This window comes from Diabrotica virgifera, chromosome 10 (assembly GCF_917563875.1).
Source record: "Diabrotica virgifera virgifera chromosome 10, PGI_DIABVI_V3a".
Lineage (NCBI taxonomy): Eukaryota > Metazoa > Arthropoda > Insecta > Coleoptera > Chrysomelidae > Diabrotica > Diabrotica virgifera.
This window is the reverse complement of record NC_065452.1, coordinates 64,779,067-64,796,157: the sequence shown is the minus strand read 5'-3', so window position 1 is coordinate 64,796,157 and position 17,091 is coordinate 64,779,067. Positions and strand designations below refer to the sequence as shown.

General features: G+C 34.5%; 1 long non-coding RNA gene across 1 annotated transcript; it reads left to right on the top strand.

Annotated features, from left to right (window-relative positions):
* Window positions 1–12,975: 12,975 nt before the first annotated feature.
* Window positions 12,976–15,806, top strand: LOC126878673 (uncharacterized). Its single transcript, XR_007695731.1, has 3 exons — window positions 12,976–13,495; window positions 14,224–14,381; window positions 15,626–15,806. It is a non-coding gene; the product is annotated as an uncharacterized LOC126878673 (long non-coding RNA).
* Window positions 15,807–17,091: the final 1,285 nt, after the last annotated feature.

The window sequence follows — 17,091 nt, the reverse complement described above, 5'->3', positions numbered from 1 at the left end:
CTTCTTCCGTCGCTTTGTCTCTCATGCTCATATTCACCTATTTGCGTATTGTTTACCGCTCTTCTACTTTCTCTTGGTCTGTCGGACCCGTATCGGTTTCCACGATTTTCCTGTTCATTCCTTCTATCATTTCTGTCTTCTTGATATGTGCGGGTGTTATTTCTATTCTGGTTTTCTCGATATCTGTCTTCGTTCCATTGCCGATTTCTTTGTTCATAGTTTCCTCTTCCGTTGTCTCTATTTTAGTTTTCCCTCCTCGGAATAAATTCTCTTCTTGTATAATCTCTCCTAAAGTTTTGTCTTCTATCTCTATAGTCTTGATTTTCGCATTGTCTATAATTTTCTTGCGATCTTCTTCTTTCTCTTTCTCTTATTTTTGCTTCTCGTATTTGTAAGAATTGGCACAAACTGTCGATATCTTTGTAGTTTTGTAAAGTTATGTGATCTTCTAAGGTATCTTCAAAATGTCTGGCTATCAGTTCTACTAGGTATTCGGACGAATAATTGTAATGTAGGTGTTTTGCATTGTTGTATAATTGTAGTGCGTATGTTTTTTCTGAAATAACCATTCTATCATGGTACCTCCCATTTTGCAATTCCTTGTTTATTTCTATCTGTTGTATTTTTCCCCAGAAATATCTCAGGAACTTTTGTTCGAATTTCAATTGTCCAATTCTTCTTCTTTGCTATCGAACCATAAACTCGCCTCATCTTTAAGATGGTTCCTTATCGTTTCTTTGGCTGTTTCGAAGTTACCGATGTATCGTACTTTCTTTTTTAAATCATTTATGAAAATTACTGGGTGTAATTTTTTTACGTCCCCGCCAAACTGTATTTTTATATCACCCGGACTTTGGATGAGTATTTCTCTCCTGTCTCCATTCTCTCGTTGTTTTCTGATATCATCAATTAGTTTTTCATTATTTAGGCATCTTTCTTCTATTTCTTTCTTGTCTTCTTGCAAAGCATTTTCAAATTTTGCTTCTAAGTTCTCTATGTCATTTTTCTGGCAATTTCGTATATCCTTCATTTTATTTTTGATTTCTTTAATCTCTGTCTCTTGTTGTCCCATCTCGTTCTTGATCATTGTCAAACATCCTTTTACTTCCTTTTCATACTTTTCTATGCGTTCCTCCATTTTCTTGTTGTTCTCGTCTATTGCTTGTTTTGTTTCCTTCTGATTTTCTTGCATTATTCTTTTTGTTTCATCCATTTTCTGATCCAATTTTTTTTGTGTTTCTTCCATTTTCTTTGATGTTTCTTCCTGATTTTTATCCATTGTCCTTTTTGCTTCATCCATTTTTTGTGATTGTATTTGCATCAGTTGTAATAATTTTTCTAAATCTGACAATTTCTTTTTTCCTGTTTCCATGATTGTTGTTTTGAAAATGTCTTCTTGTTCTATATGTTCTTCTTGTTCCAAATGTTCCTCTTGTTTTTTGTTTTCTTTGCTTTTGCTTCTGGTGATCGACATGTAGTTAAAATTTATCCCTGCCTGATACGAAATTCGAAAATACCTTGTATGCTTTAGAGACAAAATTTTTCTCTCCCCAAATATAATCAATTTATCACACAAATTTTTAAATTTATCAAAATTCAAATCAATCAAATATAAAATAAATATGTAAAAATTGTACCTAGATAAAAATAACTCAACAAAATATTTCATAAATTTTAAATATATCAACTTTTTCCGACGGGCAAATAAATTTTCGTTCACCTGTTTTTCCGTTTTCTATCCTTTCAAATTCACAACCAGAGATACTTTAATGTGCCACGTTAGCTCGCCATGTTGTTATGATCTGCTTTCTCTTACTTTTATATTAATTAGTATTTATTTAATTAATTATTCAATTGTCGCAAATCATACATAAAAAAATTAAGAAAAATCTCAGGGTGCCTTTTTGTCATAAAAAAAAATAACTAAATTATCTTAGGTTATACTTATCCTTTCTCGTGGCTTCAGTATCTCTTAGTTGATCCTTATCGGGATAAAATAGGAAAAGGAAATAAATAGAAATACCATAAATAAGCACATACAAATACCTTTATTATCAAAAGCAATGCTCTGAAAATTTATCAATTAAATCCTGTGGGCATAACTGTCCAAATGAAACTTTTACCATATAAATTAATCTAATTCAAACAAATATTTATCGCTTTGTTCTTGATACCATTAATAAAACAAGCTAAACAAACCAATTTAGGTATTCGCAAAACTACTTATACTTCCTATTAAATTTTTGAAATGTTGGAATCTTAATTCATATGCTTTTACGCAAAAAAAAACTTCTGATTATAAAGAAAATCTATCACATAAGTTATTGACTGACCTTTTTGATTCACACACAATGATGTCTCCTCTTGACCCAAACAGCTCTTCCTTGTTGATTATGTTAGGCTACCAATCAAAGCCCTCTCCGTTCTCAGCATCAATCCAGCAGCATACCAGCAACTATTTCTCCAAAACATAATCCAGGCCTCTTTTGACCAGTACTCGTTCAATAAACTCCAAAACTCTCTCCTCTCTTTCTCACAATGATAATCTCCTGAGACCCAAGTATCTTTTTTACTTGGTGTCACAAATAATTTTAATAACTATAGTTCTTGTAACTTACTCTCTTGGACTTTACAGAATCAAAGAGGTATTTCTTCTCAATTTGATTTGTCTCTCGTTCCACTTTTCAGCTACTTTTCACTATCAAACAACTACTAGTACTTGCTTCTGAACTACTCACGAAAACTTTTGACTGCTCTTCTCGGATGCCGGTCACATAATAATCTCTTTTTCCAAACTGTCTGAACATTCAAACTTCTCTCTCCCCATTCCAAATTGCCAAGCCAATCAGAAACATTTCTCTCTCCACATTCCTCTTTTTTCATTCGAAAAAACTCATGCATTATTTCAACAAATACTTCTACTCATCATAATTACTTTTCGGGAATTCTACAAATATTCTTGGGCTTAAACAAAAAGGACTTAAAATTCCAAATTTCTCTACCTTATTTTTCTAAAAACTAATAATTACAATTACCTGTGGATTTTGCCTTTCCCGGAACAAAACAATCTTTTTAAAATTATAATCCGAAATAAATTGTCTTTTCACTTCACTTTATTCACAAATGTCTTTAATTCTTCAGGGAAAAACTCATTAAGGATAAACCCACTGCGTAAAAGCTATCTTCTAATAAATAGTTACAAATCAATATACAGGGTGTATCAAATTTATGTGCCCGCGTTATATTAAAAAAATAAAATTTTTATTCTATCTTTGATTGACAAAATGATACACAATAATATATACCTAGAACTATGTATCAAAGTACGATGAATTCGCTCTTTTTTAAAAGCTTCCTGAAGTTTAATCAGTTACCTGCAGCTGTAAAAAAATGTACTAGCCTTAATAATTTCAAAATATTGCTTAAACAACATATCAAAAATTTATAGTGTACTTTCTTTTCTTTATATTGTATGTATATTAGGTTTTTTCTATTTAAATAAAGATCTATCTATCTATCTATCTATCTATCTATCTATCTATCTATCTATCTATCTATCTATCTATCTATCTATCTATCTATCTATCTATCTATCTATCTATCTATCTATCTATCTATCTAAAGTTTGGAAGTCCATGTGGAATATTCTAGCGTATATAAAATATTAATATTAAAACTCAACTGTAGCCTAAGGAAAATAATTCGGATGATAGCAGGACCACTAAACTTAGGTAATAATGAATTTAGAAAACTCATGAACCATGAAATAAGAGAACTTCTGAAAGGAGAAGACATTGTCAGATTTATCAAGGCACAGAGACTCAGATGGATGGGACATATAGAAAGGAGGAATCCAGAAGCCGTTATCAAGAAAATTGCCAAATGGAGACCTGTATCAGGCAGACCACGAGGAAGACCCAAAACTAGATGGGAGGACCAGATAGTGGAGGACCTTAAGAAGATGGGAGTCAGAGAATGGGTAAACAGAAGCAAAAACAGGAACGAATGGAGGAAAATTGTAGAAGATGCCAAGTCACACAACCAATTGTAAAACGAAAATGTTAATGCGGATTGATTCACCGCGACAAACGAATCGGAAGAGCCCAAAGAGGGCGGCAATCATTTCGCTAGGAGTGTAGATGCCATGATGATGATGATGTAGCCTAAGGCTTTCTTAATATTTTGCTTTTTGATTCATTCGTTTATGTTGGATAATAAAAAAGTTAGGTACCTACTTTAACAACTAGCAACGTTCTTCATCAATACGTGGTGTTTCTAAATAAGTGCGACAAACTTTAAGGGGTAATTCTGCATGAAAAAAGAATGACCGTTTGCTTTATAAACATATGTCCGCAAATGCTTCGTTTCCGAGATACGGGATGTTGAATTTTTTCTTACAAACTGACAATTTATTTATTGCTCTAAAACCGGTTGAGACATGCAAATGAAATTTGGTAGGTTTTAAGAGTTAGTTATTGCGCATACAATTAAGAATTTTATATTCACCATTGATGTGTATACGGGTAATATGACCGGGTAATGTGACCCGTATGCACGCCAATGGTGAGTACAAAATTCTTAATTGTATGTCAAAAATGCGCAATAACTACCTCTTAAAACCTACTAAATTTAATTTGCATATCTTATCCGGTTTTAGAGCAATAAATAAATCGTCAGTTTGTAAGAAAAAATTCAACATCCCGTATCTCGAGATATATCTCGTAGCAATAAATAAATCGTCAGTTTGTAAGAAAAAATTCAACATCCCGTATCTCGGAAACGAAGCATTTGTGGACATATGTTTATAAAGCAAACTGTCATTATTTTTTCATGCCGAATTACCCCTTAAAGTTTGTCGCTCTTATTTAGAAACTAGAAACACCCTGTATTGATGAAGAACGTTGCTAGTTGTTAAAGTACATACTTAAGTTTTTTATTATCTCATAAAAGGTATGCAACCAGGATGGCAAAGGATTGACAGTTCGTTAGTTAGCACGAGGTACAGAGGTTATGTTATGTAGAGGTTAACTTAATAAACAAGTTCTGAAGACATATAGTGTTTAATTTAAGACAATAATACCACATGGTGGCAGCGGTGCCCCACGGAAAGTTGCCGTGAGTGAGTGATCGAACCATCGCTAACGTTTGCGAACTTTTGCAAGTTTCACGCCCGTGAAAATGCCCAACGAAACGCCGGGGACACATCGAAGCCCTGGAGGGGTAACAGAAGTGTTTGCTAATGTCCAGGCGCCTGTGGAATTTGATTTTTCCCAACCACAACATTGGCCACAATGGAAAAGGCGTTTCCAAAGGTACGTGAGTGTGAGCGGTTTTGAGAAGAAATCTGACAAAGGAAAGATTGACATGTTGGTTTACCTTATGGGTAATGAAGCAGAAGAAATTTTGATACAACAAAATGTAGGTAATTCAGAGGAGTACGCTGACATTTTGACCAAGTTAGACAAGTACTTTATATCTCAAAGAAATGTAATTTTCGAAAGGTATAAGTTTAACTCAAGAGTTCAGAGACCTGGTGAGCCAGTTGAGAAATTTATAACTAGTTTGCACGTAATGGCAGAACATTGCGACTATGGGACCTTAAAAAATGAGTTGGTTCGGGACCGGATAGTCATTGGTGTTCTGGATATGAAGGTGAGCGAGAGACTACAATTAAGGGATAAATTAACCCTAGCAGAGGCAATTACAGCAGTTAGGCAGGCTGAGTTGCAGAGTTCACAGAATAAGATTATCAGGCAGAAACAGACAGTTAGTGCAGTAAGAAGCAGTGAAAAGAAGTCAGTGGACCAAAGTAAGAAACAGTCAACTTCACAGGAAGGTGTACATACTGTGGTATTAGTACGTGCAAAGATAGAGCAAAATGTCCAGCTAAGTTGTCGAACTGTCGTTCTTGTTTGAAGCGTGGACATTGGAGTACCATGTGTCGAAATAAAAAGTCAGTTAGGGTTGTGGCTGAAAGTGAAAGTGATTATGAGTGCAGTTCTGAGGGCCCAGAGAAGAATGTGTCACAAGTAACCTCTAAGGGACATGAGGATCAAAATTTCATTGACCAGGTGTACCTAGATAAGCAGGATAGATAGTATGTGGACATTTTAATTAATAATAAACATACAACACCGTTCTTTGTTGACACTGGGGCTGATGTCAGCTATTTTCCATACGAAATGTTGCCAAAAGAGTTTGTAACATAGTTGGTTTCATGTAATGCAGTGGGGGCTGCAGATGATCATAAACTAGATACTGTGGGGAAAATAAGGGTAAATTTGACATATGAGGGGCATACAAATTTAGAGACTTTGTACGTTGTTAGGAAGTTAAGGCAGCAGAGTGTTCTCATTGCAACAAAACAGAGTCAAAGGAAGCAGCAGTACTAAGAACAACAGTGGTCAACGACGAGTGGACGCCTACCAACATCAAGGAAGAACAAGAGAAAGATCCAGTTTTACAGAAGATTCGAAAATGGAAAGAAGAAAATCGTCGACCATATTGGCAAGAAATATCAAGCCTAGGCCCAGTAGTTAAGACGTATTGGGCCCAGTGGGACTCATTTATCTTGGAAAACAGCTTGATTAAACCAGTAATGGAGAATGATGATGGTTGAGCGAGGAGAACACAGTTGGTGATTCCAAAGAGCAGAGTAGCCGATGTACTTCGTCAGTTATACGACAGTCTATCAGGAGGGCTTTTGGTGTAAAGAAAACCCTTCAGAGAATTCGGGAACGATTTTATTGGATGAATAGTTTAGACGATGTGAAGGACTGGTGTAAGAAATGTATTACCTGTGCTACAAGTAACGGACCCTACCGGAAGGGAAAGGCTCCTATGAGACAGTACAATGTTGGAAGTCCGTTTGAAAGAATAGCTTTGGATATTGCCGGGCCATTTCCAGAAAGTGAAAATGGATGCAAATACATGTTGGTTGTAATGGATTACTTCACGAAATGGGTTGAAATCTACGCAATTCCGGACCAGAAGGCCGCCACTATTGCAGATGTGCTAATCAAAGACTGTATTAGCCGATTTGGAGTGCCTCTGGAGATCCATAGTGATCAAGGAAGGAACTTTGAGAGCGATCTATTTCAGGGAATCTGTGATAGACTATGCATGAAGAAGACAAGAACTACGGCCTATCACCCGCAATCGGATGGAATGGTGGAGCGTATGGATAAGACAGTCGGCAAGTATTTGACAAAGATAGTGTCCAATCATCAGCGAGACTGGGACCAGTACCTTCCGTTCTTCGCAATGGCCTATAGATCTGCTGTTAATGAATAAACGGGTCAAACACCGGCAAAAGTCCTATTTTGACGCGAGATGCGTCTACCCTTTGATTTAGCGTTTGGATGTCGACCTGGAGAAGATGTGGCTGGTGAGGATTATGTGAATAAATTGAGAAGAAGAATGGACGATATACACGAGTTGGTCCGTTCCCATCTTCAGATCGCTAGCGACCGAATGAAGAAAGGGTACGATACCCAAGCCGGGAGTGGTGTTTCAAGGAGATCGACAAAGTCTGGCCTTATAATCCAAAGAAGCGAACGGGTTGTTCTTACAAGTTGCAGCAGTTCTGGGAAGGCCTGTACCTCATTGTGAAGAAAATTAATGACGTTATCTACCGAATAAGCAAGATTCCTAGGGGAAAGCCGATGATAGTCCACCATAACCTGTTGGCGCCGTACGAGGGAGACCACGACGCAGATGAAGAAGAAGTAAACCAAGTTCGAGAAATATCTGATCTCACGTTTGAGGAGTTCATGGCGGTCTATAGATGATGGAGGTACTTCGAAGGAAGTTTGGTCGAGTTGCAGAACTTCAATGCCAACTGCCAGCTCCTGGCAAAGCATTGAAACTCCAAGATGCATCATGTTACCTATTCTATCTGGTAACAAAAGACACTGTCCAACCAACCTACCTACCAAGATGTATGGGATGCATTAATTCAATTGAGAGAGCACGTGTTGGAGTCCGACGTGCAAAAGTTAGCCATGCCAAAGTTAGAATGACGCCAATTAGACTGGAGAGTTATCCGAAATACGGTAGAAGAAATTTTCCAAGACACCGAGGTCCAGGTGTTAGTCTGTTGCAATCCGCATAGTTACTGGTGCTGAGCGAAGACCGTCCCCTGCCACTTTTATAAAACTGGGAGTTGTAAAAGAGGGTCCAGTTGCAGATACCAGCATCCAGTTCGAGTTCCGACAAGCTTCCAGGAGGAACCTTCTTTTAAGGAGGGGGCAATGTGACATAATTATGTCACCCGACTGTTTTCAGCACCCGGCCTAACAGACGAAGAAGATGTTTAACCAAGTAACCTTTTTTATACAATGATTTATGCACCTGTGGTTGATTGATTTATGAGGGACCCTAATTTAAAGAAAGATCTCGATCGAGTTGTTTACATACCTTTTTCTAATAATTGTTCTTTTGTTATTGTACTAGTAAATTCGATTTCACGTGCTTTAATTATTATGTAAATACTCGTTTATTCTGGATAATTCTTTTGTATTCGAGGTGATTAAGCATTGTATAAATAAGAGGGATTTTCAAATTAGCAGTTAGTTGTGAATTTGAAAACGTCGCGTCGGTGAATTTGTAATTTGTAATTAGATAAATTAAATATCGTAGTTTGTAAAATGAAAGATATAAATTCAGTGTTTTTCATTTGTTTAGTTGTAAGTTATTAAAAATAAATAAAGTCAACTAAAATTAAACATTAGAGCCTAAAAGATCATAGAAAAGTCAGTTTTGTAACAGTATTATATCTACGTTATGCTTTTTAAAGGATAGAGCCCGTGATAGACTACATCCTTCGGGAGTTCTCAAAGTAATATTTGGGTTTCTTCTCATAAAATTTTTCATCCATTCATCTCCTGTCATTTTATTAAGGGACCATCAGGGCCGCGCCAAGGCTTTCAAGCGCCCAGGGGCAAGTAATTTTAGGCGCCCCTTTCCTCCTCCCCTTGTAAGTAGTTTTTTGCAACTTAGTGAATAAGTCTATTTACTCACGGTTTTTGCTCCGGATTTTAAAGCACCGCTTGGATTGAAATGAAATTTGGCATAAGCGTAGCTAACATGTCAAAGAAAAAAAGTAATATTGTGCCGATGTGTGGCTTTTACTCTGAGGGTTAGTTTTACCCCTTCTTGGGAGTGAAAAACTATACGTTTAAAAGAAGTACGGAAATGGATAAACTGAATAATTCTAAGTCACTTTTGTTCTATAGAGTTTTTTCACTAAGTCAATACTTTTCGATTATTTGCGAGTGAATATGTCCATTTTTCAACAAAAAAAACACGTTTTTCGTAAAAAACTCAAAAAGTATTTTATCGAAAACACATTCTTAGCAAAAATATAGCTTATAAAAAAGTGAAAAAAATGGTGTATGCATGAAGTCAGTAGACCCAGATGAAGCAGAATGGTAACTAATGAAAACTAGGTTCTTATTCGTCAAATTCCAAATCAAATACCTATTTCAACGAGAAATAAACAAAAAATGAAGCACTTTTCGGGGTAAACTCATTACAACTAAGTTTCATCGGTTCAAAGTGCTTTAAAAAAAGTGGTTTTAAAGTATTTTTTTTAATTTTGAAAAAATTACATTTTTTTCAAAAAAATTTAAAAATTATTAGTGATAAGTACCAAAAATCCCAAAGAGTAAAAAAATGTACGTTTTGCTTTTCTGAATATTTTGGATTTTTTGTTTTTCTGTAAGACAAAAATTGGTTAATCAGCGGTAAAAAAATGTAAAACCGTGGAATTTTGAGAACCAACACCGATTTTAATGAAAATTTGGATTTAAGCTCGGTTGATCCTCTTCTTCAAAATCTACCCTATGCCGAACCGGGCTTTTGCCCGGGGGGTGAAAACAACCCCATCTACAGATTGAACTATAAGATATGGCTGTTCAAAATTTGCATACTCTCGTGATTAGGGACTCGTTCAAGCCGTTTCAACTACAGCCCTTTCAAAAATAAGCACTTTGAACCGATGAAACTTACAGATAATAGAAATAATACATAAGTAAAGTAACTTGTGACGCGGTAACGGTTAATTTCATTTAGTATGCTAATTAGGGGGTGATTTTCACGATTTTTTACCAAAAAAAAGGGACCAACTTTATTTTGAGTGTAAGTTGCTTACTTTTAATGGTAGAAACTTTTTTAAAACACAAAAATAAACAAGTTATGATGAGTTTTCCCCGAAAAGTGCTTTTCGTGGGTTTCTAAACGTGTTTTTGTTTGTTGAAAAATGGACATATGCACTCGCAAATAACTCGAAAAGTATTGACTTAGTGAAAAAACTCTATACAACAAAAGTTGCTTAGAATTTGTCAGTTTATTAATTTCCGGACTTGTTTTAAACGTATACTTTTTCACACCCGAGAAGGGGTGAAACTCACCCCTAGGGCAAAAGCACATATCAGCACAATATCACTTTTTTATTTGGCAGGTTAGCTATGTGTATGCCAAACTTCATGTCAAGCCAAGCGGTTCTTTAAAATTCGGAAGTTTTGCAATATTTTATTGTGAGTGAATGGACTAGAATCGGTATTCGGTATTCGCTCCGTGCGTCACCATGGTGGGGGTACCTAGAAAGGATGTCAGCGTGAGTAGTGGCGAAAATGACATTATTGGAGCTATCTTTGTAATGTCATTGGTATTGTTGGTATAACAAATTTTATAAAAAATTGTAAATTAATGTTATCTATTTCTCATATGCTTAACGTCAATTTGTGAGATCTAAAAAGGTCAGGACCTCGGTTTTTGACCCTTCGCTTCGTTATCGAACGTATTCACTTCTTATCTGTTTAGTGCACAGATAGCGAATGATCGATAACGAAGCGAATGGTAAAAAATCGAGGTCCTGGTGAAGCTAGGTGTTGCGTCAGTCATGCACGGAGCGAATACCTACAAACTATTTGTTATGTGTTTAGGAAAGTAATATACCTACCGATAAATTATTATGAATACTATAAATATTTACAAAACACAACGATTACACCATCAGAGAACAAATATGGTTCAGTTTAATAAGAGAAATAAGGGTTTGTACAATTATGGAATCAAAGTAATACTTACTGCCATTTTTATACCTACCTACGATTGGTAAGTTTTAAATTTTATAAGATAATAAAATATTACCAATATTTCTGGTAATTTCGGTCTTGTAAAAAATTTTTTCCAGCTCCTACTGGCGCCTTTTGAATGCGGCGCCGGGGGGCTCCGCCCCCCTTCGCCCTTATGGACGGCGCGGGCCTGGGGACCATTGCAAAGGCGCCTTCAAATTGTCTGTGAATGCTAATTCGTAGGCCAGTTTCCTGCAATCACTAATAGAAGCTGAGGTTGAACTTCGCAAACTCGACACAAGTTGGGTTTTATTTTTTTCTGGTATATCAAGGGGTGTTTATTATGAGACTAACTTTTTCTTAAAATATTTCGCCCCGGAATACCCATTTTCATCCCTTTTAAGAGAATAATTTGTGGTTTTTGCGAAACGTAGCGATTCCTGTACGTTTTTGCAAAAAATTCCTTAATAGAAATATGAAGAGGACTATATTTTCTACAATATATTCCGCGACAGCATATGTATATTACAAGTTTTTAAAAAAGATGTTTTTAAAAAAATATTTTTCCCTAACTGTAATGGGAATAAAGAAGAAACCCTGCGGCAATTAATCACAAATAAGTGACTGATTTTTTGGTATAGGTTTTATTTAAGGACTTAATAAGGACTTAATAGAGAAAGTGGTTTTCTTGGAAAGCAAAGTAAGTTATCAATCGAAGTAGCACAGAAAACGACAATAAATATCGTTCCCATACCACCCGATTGACAACAGGTGGAATATTTTCTTTGGTTACACCTCCTGAGATTTTCAAAATTTAGAAATCAAACAGGATGGCGAGGAAATTAAGATGAGAGAATTTTAAATAATTCACAACTCATCTGCTTAGCGTGGTAAAAGCTCCAACAAGAAAGATTCCTTAATACTCCTACAAAAGAGTAAATGAATTAAAAATGTATAAACATTTTCAATTTCTTTGCAACACGAAAATGCAGCAGCTGCATAATACTCTGTTTAGATCGGAGAGTGCAGGAAGAGTCTATACCGGTTTCGGAGGTCTTTTCCCCCCTCTGCATTTTCATGTTGCAAAATTGTTGAATGTTTATACATTTTTAATTCATTTACTCTTTTGTAGGAGTATTAAGGAATCTTTCTTGTTGGAGCTTTTACCACGCTGAGCAGATGAGTTGTGAATTATTTAAAATTCTCTCATCTTAATTCGGCTGTCCCAAGTAGATACACTGTAAGCGCCAATTCGAAAAATGTTCACCAGAGTAGAAAACATAAAGGACTCAACTTTTCAAATTTCTATTTTGTTTGAAATAAAAGTGAACACACATTAATTTAGTAAAAAATACTCTTGTTTTTCAGTAAATATTTTTATGTCTGAATTTTATTTCCTGACTAGGTTTTGAACACATACAGTGTTTTTATTTGGGAAACCCGAAAATATAGTATAAAATATCCCACTTTTTATAGACATTAAGTATTACAAATGATATTTTTTTCAAGTTCCTTTAACAAATATATAACAAATGGTCAGTGTCTGGGTCCAGGCCCGTTTTACACCCTGCCAGCGCCCTAGGCACAACGAAGAGTAGCGCCCCTTTTTATACCCCTTACAGCTGCCCTAACAACACACAACATTCCAGGAATGTACTACCAAAGTTCTATCAATATTTGAATGTCCTGGACATTTAGGGAACATTCGGTGAACATCTGTTTAAATTATTCCTGGAATGTTACCATAAGACATTCTGCGAACATACTACCAATGTTCCTATATTTTAAGTTGCGAAATAATACATACGTGTAACAGATACAACATTACTTATAACATACCAGACAAACTAAGTGACACTTTAGGCCTACAGTGCAATAATATGTCAAATTTAAAGAGTTTCCCAAGTTCAATTAATACAATATTATAAACATACAAATGTAATAAAAATTATTGTTCGCGAATATTCAATTTGGAATGCGATTTTGTTAATAAAAAAAATACTTATAACTTATGCAAAACCCAAGAGAGGCATTTATATTTATTTCTTTTGCGTTCATTTTCAAATTCGCCGTGCATATATTTTTGTGCATGGCGCTTGAGAGGGCATCACGTGACTAAAAACGACCAACCAACGACCTCGCTTCGGCCATCTTGGCATCTTCATCTTGGCCACCTTGCTTTGCCGTGGGTGGATCGTTGTTTCTATTATTTGTGCTTTTTAAGAATATTTTTTTAATTCGGATACTTTTATAATAGCTTTAATAGTATTATTAACATAGTGAATAAAATGGTGTCCTGTTTTTAACGCAGTTGGAGTAGCAGAAACAAATGTAGATAAAAAAATCTGCAGGAATAACGTTTCAATTATGACAGAAGCTCCAAACAAATGACTGTGAATGAAAAGCCCTATTAAAAGGTTAGTATGCAAATATGTAAACGAAGGCATGCCCTGTATTTCAGAAAATAAATTAATACTATTAATACCCTAATAATACTACATATTCATAAAAAATCTTTTAAGTAACCTAGATATAACAAAGTGAATAAAAGGCATAAATCAGAAGAATTATTATTTTATTTTATAAGTTAATAATTGGTCATATCCATTTATTATTTTAATAATAATTGTGAATAAGCCACAAACTTCGCTTATTCCTAACTAAAATAGTAAATAGAGATAATAACAATAGGATTTGTAAAACTAAAGTAATTCTTTTTGCGTTTTTGCTAATGTATGCCTTTATAAATAGGATGGTAGACCACACACTATAATATGCAGTACCAACTAATGAATACACAGAATATTATAGTCGATTTGCTAAACTCAGTCTCAGTACTACTGAGTCTCAGACACAACTGGCTAGTGATTTTAGTAAATAATTTTGCCAATTTGGTAAAATTGGCAAAAAAAAAAAATAACTAAATAGTTAATAATTACTGTAATTTTGGCAAAATTGGCCAAAAACAAAAAAAATTACCTACTAAAATCACTAGCCAGTTGTGTCAGAGTTTGGGGAACCGACTATACTAATAAACAATTTCTAAGCTGTTTTATAATATTTTGTGAGTCCATTAATCATATTTTTTATTTAAAACTAAAATTTGTTAATAATGCTTAGTAATGCATATATTTTGTATTTTTAGCTTTCCAGAAGATCCTGCGAAGAAGACATGAAGTATAGATCAGATTTGTTAATAGAGGAGTATGTTCAAAACACTTTTTAGAAAAAGATATTGACAGAACTTCACTTTCATCTGTTCGTTTAAGAGACTGTGCTGTTCCAATAGCTTATGTCACACAGGTATATGCATTTTTTTTCTTGGTTTTAACATCTTTAAACGCGAAATACGCAATAGCTTATCGAATTGATGCCATGTTATTTTTCTTTATTAAGGTCTTTGTTTATTATTGTGTATGTGTATTAACAACAGAAACATTTTTGGTTATTCTTTTATTTTATTTTATATTTTGTCATCAAGTGTTCAGTCAATGTATGTAGTTTTCTTATGTACACCTTTATGGGTTTATACCTGGTGGATGTATATTTCAATAAATAAATAAATAATTAACCTAATTAATAATACAGTCTGTACAATATAGATACTGTTGTAATTCATTATCTACATCGGAGATCTAAGTTGACATTGTTGCCCAACTGCAAAAAATTTTTGAATTCATTTTAAGTCAAATATATCACATAATTATTGCGAAGTAGATTATACAACAAAACAGATTAATATTCAATGTAAATAAATAAAAACATCAGAAATAGAAAACAAGAATTAAGGTATAATCTTATGTTACAGTTATTAAGGTACCAAGGGTATTATAAGGATAATAACGCTTGAGGTCAATGGTGTTTTTAACAAGGGCCTGAGGGATATACGTTGACCGAAAGCGTTATTATTATAATACCTGTGGTGCCTTCAACGTTTAATGTCTGACTAAATTATTCTTTATATGCGAAAAATTTGAATGAATTTTGAATTGATTAGTTTTTAAATAAGTACATTTACCAGTAACAGTAGTAACATAATTGTGGTAACCATAGTTTTACTTAGGTTGATATTTGTCAACTTGACAGTATCTAAGTCGTTATTTAAATTTAATGCCCAAGGGCGTTATATCATACTTAACAGACTTCGAAATGTCATTATTTGTCAAATAATGTACCAGTAGGACATTAAAGTAAATAATAAAAACAATAAATATAATGAATACTAAATACTTATTTGTTTGTGAAAAATCTATTTCTTTGTGGCTTTTTTGTAATTAACTATTCTAATGAGGAAATAAGCCACAATTTACTTGAAAAAATAATTTTATTAAGGTTTCTACTTCCACGTCGGATGTCGTTGTCAAAATACAAAATGTTCATTATTATTATTTTATTTATTAAATATTATTTATTATTTATTTAAATATTATTTAATATTTATTTTTTTATTATTATTATTTATGCGTATTATTACCTGTAAATAATATTTCTTCTGATTGTTAATTGTAAAGGATAGAAAAATTACCTTTTATTTTATTTTCTTTTAGAATCAGCTGAGAGAAGTGGTCTACAAAAAACCAGAAAGGAAACAGAATATGTGGCTACGAAAAGCAAAAGAAAGGTTTACAAAGCAAATGTGACACATTTTTTTATAATATTTAGGAATGTCAGTAAATTACATTAAAAAATGTATGTAAAGATTTTTTGCAATAAAAATGTTTATATTTATCAAGGATGTATTATTTGGTATGGCCACATATCGTCAGTGATGTGACAATACCTCCTATCTGTTTTTTTCAAGAGATTTGTAAGATAGACTAAAAACTTGTTTCGGCCACCTCCTGTTTTCATATATTTTTTGACTTGTTTTGCAGTAAATAACTATCTATTTACTACAAAAAAGTCAGAATACGTACGAAAACAGAAAGTGACCTTAAAAAATGTTTTTCGTCTCCTGCAAACCTCATGAAAAAACATATAGGAGGTATTGTCACATTACTGACGATATATTTCAGTGAATGTCTAAAAAATATTCTGTGAATGTTCAAAGAACGTTCGTAGACATTCATGGAATGTTCTAACAAGACATTCAGTCTAAAAATATACTGTGAATGTCCAAAGAACATTCATGGAATGTTCCAACAAGACATTCAGTCTAAAAAATAGACTGTGAATGTCCAAAGAACATTCGTAGACATTCATGGAATGTTCCAACAGAACATTCTAAGAATATTTAAAATGCTGACACAGCACTTTCCTGGGACTTTCCAGGGACATTCGTGTGCATTTGGGGACATTCCAGGAATGTTTTCAATGTCCTGTGTGTACATTCTAGGAACATTCATGGAATGTTTTGTGTTATTAGGGTGATTACGCCCCTCCCCTTCCCCCCACCAGCCCTACCATAACGCGCCTACACCCCGTAAATTTAGATTTAGTCTGAAATGCCAGTTTTGGTTCGGGAGGACTTTAGACTTAATGTCCCTTAACTCTCCTTTACAAATTATCCTGATTCTTTTCGAGAGCCTTCCCATTATCCACCACCTATGGACCCGCCGTGTCCCGGACTGGCAACCGGTAGCCGTGAGGTATCTACTGGCCTCCGGTGGGAATGCGTGTAACGTACCTCACGGCATCACGGACCACCCACCCTCCCTTCTTTACATTTGAAGTATTTACATTATTTACAGTATTCGTTTAATCACATTTTCTTTGGATTATTTTTGGTTTGTTGGCTTACCACTAGACTGACTAGAGATTCATACAATAGCTTTTTTTCTGGTTTTCCGTGTTGCAAAGTCGTCAATAATGTTTTTGTAGTCTAATTTTAAAGTAATGTCGTTTTGGGTGCACAGCAACAATAAGCCATTAAGCTTTTCATCAACCATCGACGATCTAATTTCTGACTTCACTCTTTTCAAAGCTGAAAAGCTACGTTCAGCTGTGCAGTTCGTCACAGGTAAGGTTAGAAATATCCTGAGAGCAACCTCCAAATTGGGGAAAGTGTTCTCTA